Source organism: Triturus cristatus, chromosome 6, assembly GCF_964204655.1.
Source record: "Triturus cristatus chromosome 6, aTriCri1.1, whole genome shotgun sequence".
Lineage (NCBI taxonomy): Eukaryota > Metazoa > Chordata > Amphibia > Caudata > Salamandridae > Triturus > Triturus cristatus.
In genome coordinates, this window is record NC_140589.1 from 362,419,065 (window position 1) to 362,433,971 (window position 14,907).

Below are 14,907 nucleotides of genomic sequence, written 5' to 3' on the forward strand. Positions count from 1 at the left end.
GGGGCTGTGACTGAAGGCGTGGACTATAATGAGTCCGCTCTCTTCAGAAATGATCAGGTAACAAGTTTCGAGCCGTTCCCCTATTGGCTCTTCTTCAGGACCTTTAGGAATCTAATCCCAATGGTACCACTCCTCAGGATTCCCAATGAGTAAACAATAGAAAACATGCCATGCACATGCCCCTAATATACATAGGGTAACTATGGAGTCATTCCGTATATTATTTACGCTGTACTACTGCATCATGGTCTTTGCCAGGGAGGAGGGGCCTGTAGTCAAACCTTCGTCAAGTCCGTCCTCAGCTTACTTGCCTAATCGATTCCCTTGGGACCGCATCAGGAATCATTATAGTTCACGCCTTCAGTCACAACCCCTGATTTTAACCTTACCGACTAGGGGCAGGAATAAAATAATTGTCCTACTAGTCAGATATCTCTATCATTCAACTATATCAATAGGTGCTCCTGTGTAACCGCTAAGTCGTAGCACGCCTCAATCTGTAGAGTATTGGGATGAACCCCAATGATGAAGTATGCCACCAAGGGGCAACCCTGGCGAGTGAGGGGTATCCTACACACCATTCCCCGGGCAGGTTTAGCTCTGTACTTTAAGACATGCAGTTTCTTGTAAGAACGCCTGAATGCCGACGGTCTTGAGTGGATCAAGCATTTGTTCAAGTCACCATCTGCGATCCATAGTTGATTTACAGAAATCTGAATGAATGAAAAAGGAAATAGAGTCCACTGTGACCGGAGCAGAAAGATGAGCCTTAAAGTAGATGGCCTCTCAAACCAAAAAGCTTCCAACTCAGATTAGGATGGGGCACGGCCTTGTCACGTAGATGACCGCCTTGGGCCCAGTTGACAAATAAAATCAATGACTCTTTGGATCTGATAATCCCAATCTCAATCTGCCAGGCCAGGGTAGGCCTTTTGAAACAATTTAACCACAAATTGACGAGCATCACTGCCTTCCCTGCCCTAAGGCACACTCAAGATCCGAAGGTTACATCTATGTTGGCAGTTTTCAAGCTATTCTAGCTTAGATTGTTTGATGAAATCTGAGTATCGTGTTCCTTGACTCGAGATGATGTAGAAGTTGTATCTTTTTCTGTCTGACTTGGTCACCCTTTGCTACAGATGGCGAAGCTGAGAAGTCAAGTTAGTAAAGTCATTTTACCAGTTAGATCAGTATTCATATTCTGCAATTGCGAGTTGCCGCCTCTCACCTCAGCATAATGATAAGAAGTTTCAGCATGATGAGATTGGATCAGATGAAAGACAGAAGCAAGTGATGGCTCAAAGGAACTGGTCAAACTCTTGCCCGGAGGTAATTGCTCTACAGCTCCATGCTGCATTAACATTGTCATTGAAAGATTCATCAGCTTTAGGGATCAAGAGCCACCAAGGTTAACCTCTGTCCCTTCTGAGCAAAGGCCAGTCTCCACATCTGAGATGTCACACTATGCAACCTGAGTAGTCTGTACATGGTTTTGAATTGTGCCAGCACTATCATTAGCCAGTCCCCAAACAGAGTTTGCATCTTTCCCTCAGGGTCTCTTCGAAGCTCAGCTCTGTAGACTCCCCCATTCCTTTCTTCTTGCTGATTTTAACTGCCCATTGCTGTATTGTAGTCTACTTCATATTACCGTGAACTTAATCTGTTGGCAGTTTGACAGGTTTGCGAGAGGACTAAAGGGGGCTGTTAGAGTTTGCTGGGGTGTTGCCACAAGACTGTCCTGAGCCATTAAACATATCAATACTGCTAGTTACATGTAGGCCCAAGTTGCCTCCGCTGGCAACTCTGGCAATTTGTACTACATCCACAACACTCGGAAGGTGGTCAGTGAATCCCCTTATGGCATTGTCGTGCACCCGGGTCTCCATTGTACTCAATGGTACGCCAATATTCTAGCAAAGGCTTCAGGGTGTATGGCCTCCATGCTGACACCATGTGCAGTACCTGTGACAGTAAGCACCTTACCTCATAAGGTGTCTGACTGGGAAGCTTCACTGCCCAGGGAAGGCAAGATTGAAACCTCGTCTGGTGGGTAAGAGGATGGGGATAGAGTGGCCCTATCGCCCTCCATCACAGAATTCATTATCTGGATTACAACAAGGGAGGTAAAGTCCACAGCATCGCTGGCAGAGGAAGCCACTGATGTAGAAGTGCTCCCACTGGTGCCAGAACAGGCAGAAATAGCAGCAGCTGGGCAGTTAATAAGCAAATCAAACACAGACCTGCCAATCTTAGTTGTAGTGCAGGTGCTGTGATGGGGCTCTGGGTTCTCAACTGTGAGTTACCCCTCTGCGATGTCCAGCCTGGGGGGGCGGCATGCATGCTGCATTAGTCATGGCCCATGGCTGACCTTGTGGGCTTCAAAGGGGCTATGCAGACCACCTTAACCATCCAGACACATGCAAATCAAGCAGGTAATAGCCGAAAGGTATGCAGAAGGTCGTAGCTAGACAGCAGTAAAGGGGATATGAAGAGCCAATAGATAAAATAATCTGGCACTTCAATTAATCAAACTAGCCATTGGTAAATTTCCTTGCCGCAGAGAAACAGCCATGCAGTGGTATCCGGTGTATGAGGGCCCACTGTAGCGCTGTAGTGTTGCACACAAGTTTAGATGGGTTACTCTTCTCCACCCCCCAACTGCCTTTTACTATTTCCTCCCACTGCCTTCTACTATTGGAAAGCAGAGGTCAGCAGGTGAGAATCAGCAGTCAGTGTCCATCTGGCAGAAAAGGAAAACATGCTCATCCATGGCAATTGCGAGGCAGACAAATGCAAGCTCAGTGCTACATTGTAGCCACATCATGGCAGGCTTAGCTGTTTTTTAGACAACGATCGGTGAGGAATCAGCAAGGTGACATTCTCCATGCAGGGAGAGGAGAGAGCTCAATCAGTGCATGAGGGCGTGCTGTAGCACTGTCGCACAGTGGAACTCCCAAATGGCAACAAGACTGCAAGATAGCAATCCTGTAAAACCGTCTTGCTGTCAATGAGCCACTCTGCTCCAGCCGCCGCTGTTAAAGAGCGGAGGCCGATGGTTGAAGATCAGTGTGCATCAGAAGAAAGACAGACAGGCAGTGCAACAATGTAGCCACGTTGCAGCAGGCTCAGCTGTTACAGACGAAGCCGCGGAGAGGACGGCAGTCAGTAACCAGAAAAAAGTCAATAGGGCAGCATTCACCAGGCAGTCAGACAAGAGAGCACCATCAGCCACCACAATGCAGGTCGGACTGAAAGGAAGGTAAGGACGACTTTTATAATGCAAAGTAACATTGTATCCGCCGCTGCAGGTTCCATTCTCTAAGGCCGGCTTGGCAGCTGGGCTGCCTGCAATATATGAAGAGAGGTGGAGAGGAGGGAGAAGTGTGTCTGTGGCGGCATTAGCCTGTCACCATCTTTCATCTCCTCGCTGCAACATTTTCCATATCATTATGGATTTCCCATATTTACCCCATAATCCAGCAAATGCTGCATAATTTGCACTGAAAACTACAGCACCAGGCAGAGAGTAGCAACATGGGGTTGGTGGGCAAAGACAGACAGTAGGTGTAATCAAGAGATTCCCTGACGTGACTGAATGACCAAACTCTATCATCCTTTCAGGGACACAACTCATCTCGTCATTAATTATCAATTGTTAGGTTGCCACCTCGACTGTATTTTATGTTATGTCATGTCATGTCAAGCACAGTAAAATGATTGGAAATATACAGTAGTGTGTTGTTTCGACTTTGTGATACATAATAAAGACAGAAAATACACCTATATCGCTTCAATAGTGCTTTATAGTTGTTTAAAGTTTTGTGAAGATATTTAAACCAAACAGAGGAGTATTGGTTGGTTGTAAAAGAATGCAAAAACGTTTCCATACATTTTGAGATTCTGGCACCAGATCCAGGCATTCCAGAATCTTATAAATGGAAACAATAACGAGTGTTTGTCTCTGGAAAAATTGGCAATCCTACCAATTAGTAGTAAGTAACTCTAAAAATGGACATCTCTGCCCCTTTCTGCCATTCAGAGTGTCATAACCTCCTGATCAACTAAAGGAAGCATGGAATTCTTCACAGCAATGAAGTTCTTTCACCTTAGCTTTGCATGCAAGTGAAGAGATAAGCAGCGAGCATTCGTCGTGGGCAGGAACACTTGGAACATTAAAAAAGCAACCCAAAAGTGAGATGGAAGCTCTTTCAGTTGTAAATGGGTCTTGGGTGAGCCAGAGGGCTCATTTGGGGAGGAAGGGCATTTCCCCTCTGGCCTCCTTTCCATGACTGGGGTTGATTGGGACTAATGTCTAGACTATACAACACCTTCTGCATCCCCTATAGTATTTGCCACACACTCTTCCCTGATGGCTGACAGCTTCTACTTCAGGTGATTAAGACACACCTGATGTTCCATATATAGCTCCACCTTTACTGTGCCTTCTTCTCCTAGTGTAGGACTTCTATACAGGCTTGTTAAAACTGTGTCAACCCCTCATCCCTCAAAATGCCTAACGAAGATCAGAGAGCTTAAATGGCAAAGCAGGGATACAAACACTTTCAGTAGTCTAAATTCCATATACACGGAAACGCTATCAAGACTGCCCTATAAAAATCTATTATTTATGAGCCCCCTTGATCGGTGACCTCCCTTCTTCAGTACTGTCACCACCAAGAACATGACCTCTGGCTGAATGAGTCACACATACTCTCAAAGAAGGCCTTACCGACATTGTATTTGTCAAAGGCCATCCAGTGAGTTTTACCCAACACCAAAGATTCACAGAGTGGTCGGACAGACCTTATTCAAACAGGAGCCCTGCATTCTTCAACATGGCACTGTCCTCCCAAACTGCGCAGTCTTGATCCACCCCTGCAGCTAAATAGCAGTCACTGTATCCTACACATCACTTCAGCCTCCAAGTGGGCCATGACGTCCCAATCTCAGCAATATGACTGCTTCTGAACCTTTCTCTCTCCAGAGTGCCCCTCCCTAATAAAAATCAGACAGCAAGGGACACAATCGTGGTCCTGCCAGCTTTACGGTACTACAGATAAGGGGCCATATTTATTACCCTTTTGGCACAGGGCAGCTCAGCAAGTCATCTTGCTGTGCTGCCCTGCATTACAGGGAAAGGGCAGGAATACGCCCGTACTTATCCAATATGGTGCATTCCTGTCCTTTCCCCTTGTGCCGTCTTGGCAGCCTAGAGCCAATACAGGCAACCTTGTACCATGGTGCAAGGGTGCCTGTGTTTTAGTTAGGATTGTTTTTGTGAAGAAAGGAGGCATCTTCCTGCAAAAAAAATAATCCTGAGCTACTTTTTCCTTTTTCTATGTGTGCTGCAAACATGAAACACATATAGAAAAAGGAAAAAACTATGAAAAATAAAGACATTTCTCCTCATTACGCCTCCCCTCGGGGAGGTGTATCTTTTTGGCCCATTCCCAGGTTTGCCAGGTTTGGAAAATCTGGGACTGCATCAAAAACCATGGGAGTTGCGTGGGAACGCCCACACAACGCCCATGGAACGCTTCCCTTGCTCAGAGTAATGCAACACGCTGCTGCGTTGCATTATTCCATATTTTTGATAGTAAGATTTTTTAAACCAGTCAAAGCCACACAAAGTGGCTACGCTGGCTTCAATAAAGATGACTTGAGGGTTGAGTCGCTCTTACACCACCTTGAGTGATGCACGAGTGATGCAAACTGGGTCATAAATTTGTCCTGAGTTACGCACACAGTATATTTTGTTCCATTCCTCGTCTGTTATGTTGAATGGAAATGAGGTCACTGAAATGAGGACAGCCCTCCGTTAAACTCGAAGAGTGACAGTAACATTAAGGGAGAGGGCGTTGTAAAACCAACATGGTTAACTTAATTATTTCCTCGGGAAAGAAGGGTGGTATATGAATTAAGATTAGTATCTTGCTGTTTGAATGTGTTGTATTTCTAAGACAATGGGTGAGATGATCAGAAAATGTGAACTTCAGCTTTCCACCATTAATTGCAAAAGTTTACCAAAGCAACGATCTCTATGCCATACAGTGGACAACACGCATTAACTGATACCTAAAAACTCACAAAATGAAAGAAAACACATATTAAGGATTCAAGGATGACAGTTCATTCAGCAGAAGACATTGCAATTCTTAATGAAGGGTTAATGACTCTCGCAATAGTATACATTCGGGTGTTTGTGCTGAACCCATACATATGATCCTGGGTACGAATATTTCATTAACGTTTGCTTAGTGTAAGGATGTGATCGATCTAAATGTACGTTTCTTAATCAACAAATAGGTAACATTAACTCATTTTTTTAATGTCAGCTGCCAAAATATCTATATTACAATCTTTCATTTGTAGAAAGTTTGATAGTCAAAACTACTACTAATAAATTAATACGTTTCTGCAGGATTTTATATCATAACAGGGGCTTCACAACACATTATTTTCTTTAAAGCTTGACGACAAAATAACTAACATATTAGTTGGTAAAACCAATCTTCATTTAGAAAGAAGGCTACAAATAAAAAATATTTCCTTACCACTCTATGACAAACCAGCAGTATGTAGTGTTAACAAAAATGACTTCTTCTAAAAATCACTACATCCCTTTAAAGGATTAAAAAACTAAGGCAAGATAAATTCCGTGCTGTTGGATGTCAAAGGTTTACCTCTGTGCTAATTAATTCGTGAGGCATCCCACAACTGGATTTAATTCGCGGGAGAGTGCAGGGCTGTGGCATGACAGGCTGCTAAAGTCTGCCTTTACTGAGTCTTGTTATGATTTCACACCCCTCTAAAAGGAAAGCTCTTAGTGAAGCCGGCAGACTGAAGTGCGAAGATTATGTGCTGTTTTTTTACATAACATGCCTGCTCTTATTCATCCAGTTCTTTCATGGGAAATGACTATTAGAAATCCTTGAGACATGTTATGTCGGATAAAAATGCCAACGAGGGAATTATAAATGTTGTTTGATTTAAGACAAATCTAGAACTGGTTTATTGTAATCTTTAAATTCACAGTATGCAAAGCTCAAGGAAAGCATATTAGTGCTGAGAGATTAACTAGAAAACTAAGCAACAATAATTAGGGGAATAACTAAAGGCCTAATTAAGAGTTGGTAGGAAAATATTTTTTGATTTCTGCAAGAAGGACTAAATTGTTAGGAAAATCTATCACTGATGGAGGGAAAGTCAGATTTTTTGCAGCATTAATCAAATTCGCCCTCACAGTTTCTGCTGATCTCTTTTATGATGAAGAGAAACACATTTTACAATTTCGAAATAGCTCACCACATCAACATGACACTGTCAAAAGGCTATCAACTATATTAATCCTAATCTTCTTCTTCTTCTTCTTCTTCTTCTTCTTCTTCTTCTTCTTCTTCTTCTTCTTCTTCTTCTTCTTCTTCATATTATTATTATTATTATTATTATTATTAATAATAATATTATTACTGATATTGTTATTGATATTATTATCATTATGAGAACCAACCAACAACAACTAATATTAATATTAATAGAAATAATAATAATTGTATTAGCAGCAGCAGATGAAATAAAAACACTACTACTACTGCTTCAACAACTCCTACTACTGCTACTACTAATAGTTATACTACTAGGATTGATTGCTCAGCCTATGTAGTGATGAGCTCAATTGAAATTCTGTTGAAATGATAAAATATTATATTTTGTTGAGACCCATCAGAAATAGATTGCCTACCGTGTGGTCTTAATCAGTTAGTTATATTTATAGGTAACAATATTATGGTTAGCTAATATAATAATTAAAATGATACGTTTCTTAAATCTGATAACATCCCCCCAACTGTATATTTTAAAGATAGCGCATGTCACAGAGGTACGTCATGACTATAAAGGTAAAAAAAAGAGGCCAGCTGCAACATCTGAGAGGCTGTGGCTGGCACCTACTCCAGGATTCATGGCCTATCATTAACCTTGGGCTGACAACTACGCTTCGTCCACGTAGTGTACGTAGCGCTGCCTGCTTCGCAGTTTTCGAAGTAGACGAAGCAGGCAGCGCCTATGCACACGCCAGGGCGAAGTGTAGCTGCCTGCCGCCCACCACCCGCCTCCCGCCCGCCCTCCTTTTAAAAGATAACATTAATTTATAATAAAGAAAATTAAAAGCCACTTACCTGAAGCGCGGCGTATCCGGGGCTTCCTCTTCCTGGTTTCCAACTTTTCTGACAAATGCGCATGCACGGACGCCCGCGCAGGTGCATTTCTCGCTAGAAATGCGCATGCGCGGGCGTCCGAGCATGCGCATCGCATTTGTTAAAAGGGGGGTGGGCAGGAGGCGGGTGGCGCGTAGTGGGGCTACGCAAAGCGCGTAGTGTGCGTAGATTTGGGCACACTATGTGCTGCTTCACGTAGCCCCACTACGCCCACTACACCCAGCCTTACCTATCATGTCTGAGATTCAGCAGTTGGGAGCTGCTTAGCAAACCACAGGCCATTTCTCTCTCAGAGGCTTATGATGGCTCCTACTCTAGGGTCTATAGCAACAATTACAGGGTGGAGTCCTCTGCCTCTCCAGTGTCGCACATGCCAGTTCTTATGGGTCATGACTACTCACTTGTAATAAGATGTTACAAGTGAATAGTGTCAACATTTGCATAGTACTGTTGCACGAGCAGCTCACCCGATGGCGACTCCTGAGTTGATTTTGAGTGAGCAGGACTCACGGCTTCACAAGTGCGTTTCGGACCAGGTTGTTGCAGGTGGGCAGCCACACATGACTGTTAGACTTATCTTAAAGCCGCCAACCTGCTGGTATGATTTTCCGTGCTCTTGCACTTCTCCCTTGGGGGCCTTGGTTAAAGATGCCCTTGGCGTCTTCATACTGCTTTTCCTTCTCTTTCCCAAAATCCTCCAGCAAGGGTTTCTGAAAAAATCAGACCTTTCCAAGATGAGCACCTTACCATTAGCTCTATGAGGTGACTTCCAATCCATAATAACTAAACTCTTCCTGTGAGGTATTTCCTACCTTTGGGATATAAAACCAGCTGATTTGTTTCTTCTTCCATTGCAACACTCTTGCTCCTAGTTGGTGTATGTCAGCAGCATTGTGGCTTCTAAAAGGGGTTGCCTTTACCTCCGGCAGACCAAGACTGTTAAATCCTTGGACTTGGGGCTTCCTACTGGGAAAACAGAGATGGTTCTGGTACTTCTTGATAGTGAGGCTAGTGGTTTATATCTGGGTGAATGATGGGCTCAGGAAAATAATATTCTTCAATTTTCTAAGGAGACTCCTGAATGTGTTGAGACAGTGAATGGAAAACCTATGGTTTCTTAACTGGTTAAGGAGATGACAGCTCCTTTGAAGCTGACATTTGGAAGACATCAGACTGCTTCCTTCAATTTTTTAATTGTTTCTTCAAATCATACTGTGCTCCTTAGGAGTGCCATGGTTGGTTTGTCCCAACCCATTAATAAGCTAGGAAACCAGAACAAGTTCTTTATCTTCCCAGTTTGTAATACGTCTTTTTATGAACCAGAGGATTGTTGAATGACCAGGAAGGATCCTAAAAATCCCGTGACTAACTCTAGTACTATCAATCTCCTTCAGGGAGTTCCAGTTCTTTATTTTCTTCTTTAATGGGTATTTTCATAAAAAGTGACACTGCCAACACGTTTCATTCTAAAGAGTTCTTCCTCAGGGATGGAAAGATTATAGCACATGTAAATACATAAATATACAGATAAACTTTAAAACAAAATGTACGTTTTTACAGTTTGAAAACTTAAAAGCAGGAAATATTCATATTCTAAAAGTAAACTCAACTACAAATAAAAGTAAACATGCCATGAATAATAGATTTATTTCTTAGAAATATCTTATAGAAATCCAAACCAGCGGTTTGCCAATACATTGCTACAAATACATGTATTTTAAAATCATTCAAAATATGCGTCCTGATAAATAACTAACAACCTTTTCATTATCAAAAAATTTAGGTTACCCAATCATTCCTATCAATACTAAAATACCTAAAGTGACAACGTCCCAACCCACAGTAGAATTGCATCACTCATTTCATTAAAAGACAGTAAAAGACTTTCTTTGTATGAGCCCAATAAATCTAGCAATAGCCATAGCAATGTCAAGATATTCCATTCTAAATAAAATAGGTAGAGCTTCTCTATGCCTAGTGATACCAAGGGGCATATCATCAAGTCCCCGAGATAATATTATCGCTGCTTTAGCATCCATTTTCGGCCAAAAGTGGCGATAATTTTATCGCACTATTAGCAAGGTCACGCGATCACGTGAATCCTTGCCTCAACCCCCTTTCCCTTAACACCCAGCTTTGCATCTCTAATGAGTTCCTCCTCAAAACAACGTGAGAAATGTCGCTAACCGACTTTCCTCCAATTAACAAGGTAATCGCTAACCTGCATAGCGATCATAAAAGTAGCGCTAACCATGCTTAACGCAGGTTTCTTTACTCCTGCTTGCAGTCTGACTTAGCCATTATATCCAATGGAAGGTGGATATAATGGTAAGTCTGCCCTGCCCTATAATCCAGCTATCGCCAAATGTTGTGCGATTATCGCTGGACATTTGGCAGCTTGCGCTTGAAATTTTATCACTTTGGAGATAAGCATTGCTGATAGCACGCTATCTCCACGATAAAATCCAGCGATGGCCAGCGATAATTATCCTCGCGCTAAGCGCGCTTATTGATAATTATCACCTGTCCTTGCTGATATGCCTCCAAATCTCTTAAAAAGTGTGTAACTTTTTCCTCTTCTCCAAAAACAATAGGCAATCAAGGAGAAGATGATATACAGCAGTGACCTTGTATGCCACAAACACAGTGATATTAATGTAGTCTAATATGTCCTTTTAAACCAGCTATCCTCCACTCTGGATCAATCCCTACACAGACTCAGGGAATTGTTTTATGCATCTCTTTATCTGGAAGGTCGGGTAGGTAGGGAAAAAGCCTTTCACTGCCCAGGTATTCTAGGGAGTGCATAAAACTTTTTTGGAGGATAGATGGTTTCTGTATCTCTCTTAACTTAAACCTCAAACTATGTCATTTAATTCCCCATTAAAGATGGCAGTGGAGATATTACCTTCCAGACTATTACTGTCCACACCGAGTGATGTTGTAACATTACAAACACAGCTTGAACTATGGCCAGCACATCACTCTATTTCCTGTATTGGCTGAGTCGAAAGTTTGTCACTGTCAAGGGTCTGTCTTAGCAAGTCTAAAAAATGATGAACACGTGAATACGCTATCAAGTCCCAGGAATCTAATCTCATTTCAATTCTTAGTGCCTGTATCATTGCATTCACTGGGACACTGAATAATCTATTTATAACTGGGCTTTCCAACTTCAGCCAAATAACTCTACTATCCATAGATAGCAATTCGGCTCAGTATAGTGCCTGGGGGCTTAGTTTGCTCAGTATCGTCTTACTGAAAAGGTCTATGGATAGAGCCTCAAATTGTGAGACAAACCTTTTAAGGGCATTCGTTGTGGCCACAATTGATGTTTTTAGAATCTCAAAATGATTATCCCATTTTAAATTGTTAGCAAAGTATAGCCTTAAATATCTGTAGAGCCATAATAGAGGCCCATTGTTTAACTACCACTTAAAGTTCTTAGGTCTGACAGAAAAAATAAAAGTCTTAGTTTTGCTGATGGTTACTATTATACTTGTAGGAAGGTGGAATCTGAATGCATGTTTACCCCCACTTTTTCCTGGTGTTTTGCTGTTTTTTGACTGAGTCTGACTGGGATCCTGTTAATCAGAAACCCAGTCTATCTGCTTTCTCCCTAAATTGGTATAACATGTACTTTAGCTACACTCCAGTTTGGATTCTGGGGTACCCTTATCAGTCCTTAGTATATGGTATACTATGAACCCAGGGCATAGGTACCCCAGAGGCCTCTCAGAGGCTGCAGAATGTATTATGCCATCCCTAGGAATCCATTCAAAATGACTCCACAGGTCTGCTACAGCAGCCCGTGTAAGGTGGTGCATGCACCCCATACTTAGATATAGGTTCACCCTTATGGCAGGCCTTATCAATACTGAAGGCAGGGTGCTGGGTTTTATGTGAGAGGGTGCACCTGCTTGAGCAGAGCCCCACTGCAGACTTCGGAACTTATATTCCGGGTTGGTTTGTGATGCAGCCAACCATATATACTTAAGTGCATTATAACCTTGCGGTAAATGCTAACATTAAAACAGCTGTATGGAAACATGTTGTGTTTGGTGTCAAACACCTTGAAATCATACCTCCACACCAGTAACTTGTGTGGGAGGTATGATTCCACCCTCCTAGAGGGAGAAATATGACAACACCGGTACACCCGGTACCAGCTTTCTTGACCCTGGCATCACAAAATGGATGCTGCCAGCCACAGACACGAGTCTGCCCTCCTGCTGCCGGACAAAACTCCTGCAGGGGAAGGCTTGACAATAGGTTTTCTGTCACAGGGAGGTGTGACCACCTCCCACACAGGCTTTAGTGTATTGGGGCTGGGTGGGTGCACTATATGAATGCTTTGATGTCTTCACTGGGGGCACATTTGGTGTCCCTGTGCATAGTCCAGCTCCGACCAGTTGCAGAAGCCATTTGCTCCTGCTCTGGCACGAAACTGGATAAAGGACATGGGTGTAGCCGCCCCTCTGTCCTGACCCTCCCATAGGTGGGTCCCCTGAGTTTGTCCCACCCCTTCCTTAGGTATAAAGTAGGAACCCTTGACTACAGGACTTTAGAATTTACCTGGACTAAACTCTGCTACAGAAACCAAGTACTTCAATGATCTGCACAACGCTGGATGACTGAAGAATCTCCCTTGGAGTGAGGGAGTTACTCCCCTGCAAGGCAGGCACCTAAAATGCATCTGACAGGTTTGCATCTCCCGAGCACCTGAGGACTCTGAAGATTTCTGCAACACAGGAGGTGGGTTCCCCAGGTCTCTGAGGTTGATCTGTGCTCTAAGCATATGCTTTTTGGTGACCCCTGAGGCTGTGCTTTGGGCTACGAGCAGTATTTCCACTGAAGATTTCTGGCCTACACTCCACGAGTTTTCCGTGGGCTGGTATTTTGTGATTCAGCTCGAGGTCCCTTCACGATCACTGGTCCGTCGACCTGTGGGTCCCTGCGAATGTAACTTTAACTTTCCGTGGGCTTTCCTGATTGCTCCAGATGTGTCCTGACCCTCCATAGCTTGGAGAGTCCCCAGGACCTTGCTGGTCCTCACCGAAGCATCTTTCCTCTGCTCGCGTGGGTTGCAGTTACCAAGGCTGGTTGATGTTCAGTCCGGACACTAACCCCCAGCACTCAACATCCTTCGTGGGACAGCTCACTTCCGGACTTTGGTCTTCATCGACGTCTCCTGGTCCCCGTGGCTGCAGAGTCAAGCTTCACCACTTTGCACCTGAAACACCCGACATCAGTCCCCTCTGCTTTCAGGTTCTTCTCAGCTCTGATCCAGGCTTGGATCACACCTGACACTTCTCATCTTCCCGGCAGCAGCACTTCTTCGCATCACGCCATTGAAATCAATGAGTGTTTCCGACACCACTTGACCCCTATGCACCCGGCTCCTCTGGGATAGGTAACACGGGTACCTCGGTCCTCTCAAGGGTGCTGGCCTTAGAATCTTCTATGTTCCAAAGGGTTTGCTTGAAGTCCTCTCCCAAGTGTCCTTAATCTTTAAAATTCCAACCATGACTTTCCCATAGAGTTGTACGGAGCTCACGCCTGTGTTCTCACACTGCACCCGTCCTCCGTGGGTCCCCTGTGTCACTACCTTGGGTTGTTCCTTGGGGTCCCAGCAATTCTACCTGCTCTAGGCACTGTATCTAGTCAAGTCAGGGTTGTTATACCACTTTCTTAGTATATGGTTTGTTCTCCCCCTGGAGCCCACTCTGTATTGTGCTGTTTACTGTTGTTCTAGTTACTTAATATTGTGTGCTTGTTTTCTAATCTCATAAAGAGGTTAGTAGAGAGTGTTTAGTAATAAATACATATATGGACTGGTGCAAGGTGCCCACTTTAACTAGTGGACAGCATATACCAGGCCAACTTCTCATAATACCTACAGTAGTCTCCCAACATGTTAACCTCTTCACGGTTGCGCTGTGCCCATGACGAGACTATCTCGTCATGAACCCCACCCACTACTACAACGCCCGGCACAGGAGGGGGAAAGGGCGTGGCACAGAAGGGGTTAAGCTTCCATTGGAGGCCTACTGGTGCACAGTTTATTAGTTTTAAGACTTCTGCATACATTAAGGATGGCATGTGCAATTTACCAGTTTTATGAGAAAATGAGTTAGTCTCAGACAACACTTGAGGTAGATTGGGGATAAATAGACACAATAGCAAGTGAGCTAACACATATTCTTGCAGCAGACTGTTATATTCTAGGATGTGTTTCTGATAGGTGTCCTAATACTGTCAAGTCTATTTGAATCCAGTTATTGGAGTGGAACTGCTGAATCATAGACAGAAGGCCCTGAGGGGTGTTTAAAGACTGCAGTATGTTCCAAAGTGACTTTCTATCGACCAGATAAAAGGCAGCTTTGAAATCCACGACCCAGCAGTATAATTTGTTCACTAGCCTCAAGAATTTCATTGGCATCATCCAGAAGATCATATAATAGCCCATTGTCGAATAATTGGGCCTAAAGCCGACTTGCTCTCTGGTAACGTTAAAATCCAATTTTTTCAGGAGTAAAATATTAGATTTTGCATTGATCTTAAAAGGTAAATCTAGCAATGATATTAACCTATAATTTACTTGAATATATATATGCTCTGTTTTGTGGATCAGTTACATGACTGCACCTCACCAGGAGTTGGGCACAATACCTGCAGTGTTCACCCATTT